This window comes from Puma concolor, chromosome B4 (assembly GCF_028749965.1).
Source record: "Puma concolor isolate L17-30 chromosome B4, mPumCon1.1.hap2, whole genome shotgun sequence".
Classification (NCBI taxonomy): domain Eukaryota; kingdom Metazoa; phylum Chordata; class Mammalia; order Carnivora; family Felidae; genus Puma; species Puma concolor.
The window spans coordinates 97,780,580-97,788,596 of record NC_141673.1 but is presented as its reverse complement, the minus strand read 5'-3'; the positions used below and the strand labels follow the sequence as shown (position 1 = coordinate 97,788,596).

The following is an 8,017-nucleotide window of genomic DNA, read 5'->3' as shown; positions in this document are numbered from 1 at the left end:
CTAGAATACTCATCACACATGCTGAAATTGAAAGCTGAATTCTCATTTGCTAGCATGCAAATAAAACCGTATTGTCTTTCAGTGTTTTGTGATTTTTTCCTTGTTTGACCTCTACGTAATTTGTATTATCAACTTTATTTGTTGTACAGAAAATTGAAAAATCCAAAACACATCTGTAGAGTGTCTTAATTGTTAGGTAGAGCTTGGCCAGAAGTAAGATTACCATCATTATGGATTTTTTTTTTTTAAGATTTATTTTTGAGACAGACAGCGCAAGTGGGGAAGGGGCAGAGAGAGGGGGGACCGAAGATCCAAAGCAGGCTCTGCTCTGACAGCAGTGGGCTCATTGCAGAGCTCGAACTCAAGACCCTTGTGTCAGGACCAGAGCTAAAGTCAGACACTCAACCCACTGAGCCACTCAGATGTCCTGGATTTTTTTTTTTTTTTTTTAATGTCGCAATTATGCAGAAAGAATTTAAGCTTTTCCAATCAAAAACATTCAGGGTATGGGGCGGGGCAGGGGGAGGTCATGTGCCAATACTCCCCAAAGGCTGGTTCTTGATGACTAACATTTATGCACACTTTTATTGTTTACAAGTGCATAAACACACACGCGTGTGCACAAACACACATGCATCATAAATACAGGAATTATTGTCCTATAATTTTCTTTTGTTTTTAAGTGAGCTCTATGCCCAGCGTGGGACTCAAACTCACAACTCCCATATCAAGAGCGGCATGATCTACCAAGTGAGCCAGTTAGGAACCCCGTGCATGTCTTATAATTTTCAAAATGAAAAAAAAAAAAATGAATCTCAGGGAGACCATCCAGCTTTTTTTTTTAAGCAATTTTTAAATTTTTTTTTAATATGTATTTATTTTTAAGAGAGAGAGACAGAGTGTGAGTGGGGGAGGAGCAAAGAGAGAAAGGGAGACACAGAATCCAAAGCAGGCTCTGGGCTCCAAGCTGTCAGCACCGAGCCTGACGCGTGGCTTGAACTCATGGACCACGAGATCGTGACCTCAGCCGAAGTCGGACACTTAACTGACTGAGCCACCCAGGCGCCCCAAAACCATCCAGCTTTAAACCCATCTTTTCTCTCATTGAAGTTTTTCAGCCCATTTTAGTAGCTACTAAACATATCTCTCATGCTTAAGCCTTTAATAAAGTTTCTCTTTTGAGCCTACTTAATATTTAAATACTATTTAATTAAAACATTCAGAAACTTTATAAACGTCCCTTGAAAACTTCAAAAGAACATGGTCTTCCATTGTAGAGTCTGCATTTCTCTATCCATACATATTGTTTCATTTTACATTTAATTCATTTTGGACTACTTAATATTTTAAGATTAATAGATATAAAAATTAGCCTCTACCCATGGATTTTTTTCGCTTTCAGTTTTTGTACTATAATTATTTCTAGCAGAGGATCTTAGAGCTGGACTGCCAGGAAAGAAAAACCTAGATTCTTTGCATTATATGTTTCTAATCTATTTTAATATTACTCTCTGCCTCAGTAAAACCATCAACTAGAATGCAGATGATCGAATCCTCTTCGGGTGGTTTTTGTGAGGAGTTAGTACATTATTCGTGTAGAGTGCTTTCAGTTCTAACCTTTCTGGTACAGAATAGGTGTGGAAGACTGTGGTTCATTTGATCCTGTGTGATTAGATGCTTCAGAGTTCGCCGACAAGAACTTCCATTGATGAGCACAATGTAGCAGGTTGAAAAAGGCCAGATTTCCTCCTGTAACACCTGGGATTAGGGCAAACAATTGTCAAAATTATGTTTCAAACACATCACAGAGCTGTGCAAGGAAGGAGAACCAGCCGAACTAAAATCCATCAAGAGGAGAATCTTTTCAGGTGAAGAGATGATCTATGTATTCAAATGCAAGCCCTATCAACTCCTAGAAGATTTCTTGCAGGAAGTGAAAAACTATTCCTAAAATGTATACAGAAATGCAAAGCACCCAGAATAACCAAAAGAATTTGTTTTTTAAAAAAAGAACAAATTTGGAAAATTACAGTTCCTGATTTCAACGCTTGCTAGAAAGCTGCATTAATCAAGATAGTGTGGTACTCACAAAATTATATATATGTGTGTATATATATATATATATATATATCAGTGAAACACAACTGAAGTTCAGAAATCAGCACTAATATTTATGGTTAACTGATTTCAAAATTCAATGGGAGAAATTACATCTCATTTGTCTAACAAATGATGCTGGGTAAATTGGATATCCACATGAATAAAACTGAGTTTAGACCCTTATTTCATACCATATGCAAAAATTAACTTAAAATTGCTGAAAGACTTCAATGTGAGAACTAAGCCTATGAAAGTTTTAGAATAAAATATAGGGGAAACTTTTGAAAGCTGAGCAGACCTTTTAGATGCAATACCAAAAGCATGATGCATAAAACTTAAATATTAACATATTGGACTACATCAAAATTGAAAATATTTGCTGTATAAAATACAAGTCTGATTTCATGATTGTAGAGCTACCGTAATTAAGTCAATGTGGTACTGTTGTTTGCTTATACAAGCAGATTAGTGGATTAGAAAATAGTATCTCATGATAGACCCACACATGCATGGTCAGTTCATTTTGACGAGGGAGCCAAAACCATTTCATGAGAAATAAAATTCTCTTTAATAAATGATGCTGGAAAACTGAATAACAGTATAAAAAAATGAACTTCGATTTTTACCTCTCACCATATAAAAAATTAATGTGAGGTGATCTTAGATTTAAATATAAAAGATAGGGGCGCCTGGCTGGCTCGGCCTGTTGAGCATCCGACTTCTGCTCAGGTCATGATCTCATGGTTCATGAGTTCAAGCCCTGCGTGGGGCTCCATGCTGACAGCTCAGTGCCTGGAGCTTGCTTCAGATTCTGTGTCTCCCTCTCTTTCTGCCCTTCCCCCACTCGCTCTCTGTCTCTCTCTCTCTCTCTCTCAAAAATAAACATTAAAAAACTTTTTTAGGGGCGCCTAGGTGGCTCAGTTGGTTGAGCATCTGGCTTCGGCTCAGGTCATGATCTCGCAGTTTGTGAGTTCGAGCCCTGCATCGGGCCCTGTGCTGACAGCCTGGACCCTGCTTTGGATTCTCTGTCTCCCTCTCTCTGCCCCTTTCCTGCTCATGCTCTGTCCCTCTCTGTCTCTCAAAAAATGAATAAACGTTAAAAACAATTTTTTTTAATTTTTTAAAATTTTTTTTAAATCTTAAAAAAAATGAAAGATAATGATTCTAGAAGAAAATTGGATTCTATTTCTGTGGCTTTGGAATTTCTTAGCTAGAACATATACATGCACAATCACATGAACACACACACGCGAAAAGCTAAACAAAAAAGAATAAAAGTGATGAATGAAAAGGCACTGTCAAGAAAATCAAAATGTTGGCCATAGAACGGGAGAAATATATATAATATAGATGTAACCAAGGACTGTTTATTAAATATATACACTAAACATTGTTGCAACTCAATACTAAGAAAACAAACATCTCAATTTAAGGAAAATAAGCAAAAGACTTCAAAAGACCCTTAACAAAAGAAGATGTGATAAACCACTAAAAACGTGTTCAACAACATTGCACATAAGGGAAATGCAAAATAAAGCTACTTCAAACCCTCTGGAATGTGACAGTTCAAGAAACTGACCACGCTAGATTGTGGCAATGATGTGAAGCAACTAGAACTCTCATATTTTTCTGCTGAAAAATAATACAGCCACTTTGGAAAACTGATTGACAGTTTCTAACAAAGCCTCACATACATATTGCCAACTATTCAGCTATTCCGCTAGTGTGTTTATTTACCTAAAATAAATAAAAACGTATGTTCACAAAACGACTTTCACGAGAATGTTAATACCAGCTTTACTCAATAGAGTCCATTACTGGAAACGGTTTAAATATCCACCAACAGGGAGATGAATGAACAAATCGTGGCATATTCATAGAATAAAATACCATTTAGCAATAAAAGAAATAAACTACTCGTATACACAACGATATGTATCTCAAAAAACTATGATTGAAAAAAAGAGGTGGACAAAAAAGAGTGCATATAGTATGATTTCTAAAACAAGCAAAAAACTAAGGCAAAAACCACAAAAGTAGTTGTCTGGAATCTGATCCAAAAAAGGACACAAAATAACTTTGGGGGGGGGGGGTGGTAAAATTGTTCCATATTTTATCATGGTCATTGTTTCAACGTGGTATATAATAGTTAAAGGTCATCAAATTACATATGTAAAATTAGCATATTATGCTATATGTAATTATACCTCACTAAGGTTAATGTTAAAAATAAAAAAAAAAAATAGGGGTGGCTGGGTGGATCAGTCATTTAAGCCTGTGATTCTTGATTTGGGCTCAGGTCATGATCTCATGGTTTGTGAGTTCAAGCACACCCCCCCCCCCAACTCCCACCCTTGGGCTCTTTAATTCTCTCTCCCTCTGTCTCTGCTCCCCCACCCAGTCATGCCCACTCTTTCTCTCTCTTAAAACAAATAAATAAAGTAAACATGTGATAGATGATAGATAGATAGATAGATAGATAATAGATAGATGATAGATAGACAGATAGATAGATGATAGATAAAAATAAGGGCAAAATAAATATTTTCAAAGAAACAAACCTCACCAGTGGAAACTCTAAAGAGTACTTTTCGACTCCACCATGAAACTTGTGGGACCTCTCGGCCTGTCCTAGCAGGGATTACCTGCACCCCCAGTTCCCGAGGGGGCTCTTGCGCCCAGTCGTGGAGGTGCAATGCTCACCGCGGGCCCCCGCCTGTGTTTGCAGCGCCAGTAGAAGACTGATCTTTGAAAATACATATTTGGGAGATAGTCACGTTCTATTAAATCCTTTGTGCTGGTGCTGCCGTGAAAAAAATCTGGTTACACTGTGGGTTGGCCTGCTGCCTCTGCAGGACAGCACCGCCTGGGCCCTGGGATGAGGGTCCGCCTGAGCAGACACACCATGAGTCAAGCAACTCGGGGATGCAACCTACCATTCTGTCCCACTGGGAGGAAGCATCGAGTCCGGGGAGCTGATTGCTCAAGTCAGACGCTTAACCAACTGAGCCACCCAGGTTCCCCGAGCTGATTGCTTTTTAAAAAATGAAAAGATGGGGCTCCTGGGTGGCTCAGTCGGTTGAGCGTCCAACTTCGGCTCAGGTCATGATCTCACGGTTTGTGAGCTCGAGCCCCGCGTTGGGCTCTGTGCTGACAGCTCGGAGCCTGGAGCCTGCTTTGGATTCTGTGCCTCCCTCTCTCTCTGCCCCAACCCACTCGCTTTCTGTCTCTGTCTCTCTCAAAAATAAATAAACATTTTTAAAAAAATTAAAAGATCAGACTCTGTGTCTCCCTCTCTCTCTGCCCCTCCCCTGTTCATGCTAAAGAAATAAGTGGTTTCCTGAATCAGCTATAAGGAATATCATGTATCAGATATTACAAGGACTTGTGTTTCTTCACAAACATGGCTCCTTCCAGCGGGACTTAAAGCCTGAGAACTTTCTCTGCACCAGCCCAGAACTTGTGAAAATACAGACTTCAGGTTGGCGGGAGAAATCCGATCAAGACCTCCATACACAGACTATGTATCTACCAGAAGGTACAGGGCTCCAGAAGTGCTCCTGAGGTCTACCAGTTGTGCTCCTCCACTGACATCTGGGCTGTGGGCTGCATCATGGCAGAAGTGTGCACCCTCAGGCCACTCTTCGCTGGGGCCAGTGAAATCAACACAATTTTCAAAACTTGCCAACTGTTGGGGACCCGGAAAAAGACCAACGGGCCCGAAGGCTACCAACTTTCAAGTGCGATGGACTTCCACTGGCCCCAGAAGGTACCCAGTAACTTAAAGACCTTGATTCCAAATGCTAGCGGCAAAGCCGTTCAACTCCTGAGAGACAAGCTGCAGGGGGATCCCAAGAAACAGCAAACAGCTAAGTCAGGCCCTTCAACAGCCTTACTTGCGGACCAGGCATTCACTGGGCTGCATCGCATAGAGCCCTGAGGATTCGGGAAAACCACAGAAGGATGTCCTGGAAAAGGTAGGCCCACCTTCTCACGTGAAGCCTGTCCACGCTACCCAGATCCCACCCAAGCCAAGTGCACAGATTTCTTCAAGGCAGCATCAAGCCCTCCAGCCTTCTCGGCATTTCATGTACCCCCCACAAAGCAGAGGCTCCCAGGCCGGATCACTCGAACCACCTTCTGGTGGACAAGCCAAGCCCGTTGCTCTTCCTGAACCAAGAATACCAAGAATCCCCCGTCGAAAATACGAGCTGGCCTGGAACACAAAAATGGTGAGATCAAGCCAAAGAGTAGGAGAAGGTGGGTCTTGCCTCCTGGTCAACAAAGGAATCTGATGACTGGGTTGACTCGGTTGGATGACTTAGATTACAGTCTATCGCTCACCAGGATTGCCCTGAAAAACAGGAAGAGACAGAGTGAAGAGAGACCCTCTGCAGAACTGAGAGTGGTTTGGACCTGAAGCCCTCTGCGCCCCGGTACTGGAAGTGGCGCCCCCTACCCAGACCTCCTGTCAGAGATGAGACACAGCAGCCCTGAGATCCAACGCCAAGCAGCACTACTTGAAGCCATCTGGATCCACGCCTGGGATAAATCTAAGAAGCGGCATACTTCCAAATCCAGGCAAGGGTTTTATTTCATCGAAGACGCGGTCTACTTCTGATTTGTACGGAAAATCTTCAGGAACAGTGTATTTTTATCAGCAAAATACATTCAGTTGGTTCTGGTTCTACTACTTCTAGTGGACTAACGAAACTATATGCCCTCCTTTCTGAAAAAAAAACGAAGTTGGTTCCGCTACGCAGAGGGTACACTTGGCACCTATTCCAGACCCTTCCCCTGGCTATTCTTCCCTGAAGGCCGAGCGGCCTCATCCTGGGTGACCTTGTTTCCACAACCAGCCTAGAAGCACATCTGGATTGATGCCACGGCCTCCGGCTGCCCAACCAGTGCACGGCCCACCGGACTAGGCTTCTAAGTATGCGTCTCAGCGATGACTTTCACAAAGCTTCTGAGAGGCGGGGAAAGCGAGACACTGTACATCTGCCAACTGGTGTTTGGCCGGCAAGACACTTGCCGATGGTGTGAAAGCAAACACTTGATAGTTATTCTTCTGAACCAAGACATTTCAATATCCTTTAAAAAAAATTTTTTTTGATAGTGATCTGAGTGCAATATCCTTTTTTGGTACCAAATTATTTTATTCTAGAACTCGATCCCGTTATTTTTTTTAATGTGTTTTTTGTTTGTTTGTTTGTTTGTTTGTTTATTTTTGAGAGAGAGGGAGACACAGAATCTGAACCAGGCTCCAGGTTCCAGCTCAGATCCCCAGGTGGGCTGGGGGGTGGGGGGCCGCGGGGGGTGGGGGGGGCTTAATCTCAGGAGCTATGAGATCCTGACCTGAGCCAAAGTTGGACACTTAACAGACTGAGCCACCCAGGTGCCCCCCCCCCATTATTTTCTTAAACAGCAGCATTTTGTGTATATGCATTCTGTTTTGTATTTTATACAGTCAACTTGGTAATGAACTTTTTAAAAAATTAATTGGTGTATCGCATCAGGCGTGCAACTTAAGGCTACGTGAAAAAGGGTTATTTGCTCAGTGCGTGCAGATATTTGTGACATGGTTAAATTTTAAATGTGGCAGTGCTTCTGGCTCTCTTGGACTCACGTCAGCCCTAGAGAAAGGATCCTCTGTTTTTCTCCATTTCATGTTCCTGGTTTGATTTTTTGCTACCACTGTGCCGTTCTAAAAATACTATTACGTCGCTCATTTCATTTTGTCGTTGTCTCCCAAACGAAAGAACTCTCCGTAAATATTTTTGGAAATGTTAAAAAAAAATAAATACATACATAAAGGGTGCTTCTCAAGCGGAAGGAATCTGACTCCAGACAAAAAGTCAGAGATAGGGAATCAAGCCTTACCATCTGCTGGTTTTTTCCATCCATGAGTTAAATA

At 41.6% G+C, this 8,017-nt stretch overlaps 1 pseudogene; it reads left to right on the top strand.

The window, feature by feature from the left end:
* The first annotated feature begins 738 nt into the window (after positions 1–738).
* Positions 739–7,055, top strand: LOC112867868 (serine/threonine-protein kinase ICK-like; annotated as a pseudogene).
* Positions 7,056–8,017: the final 962 nt, after the last annotated feature.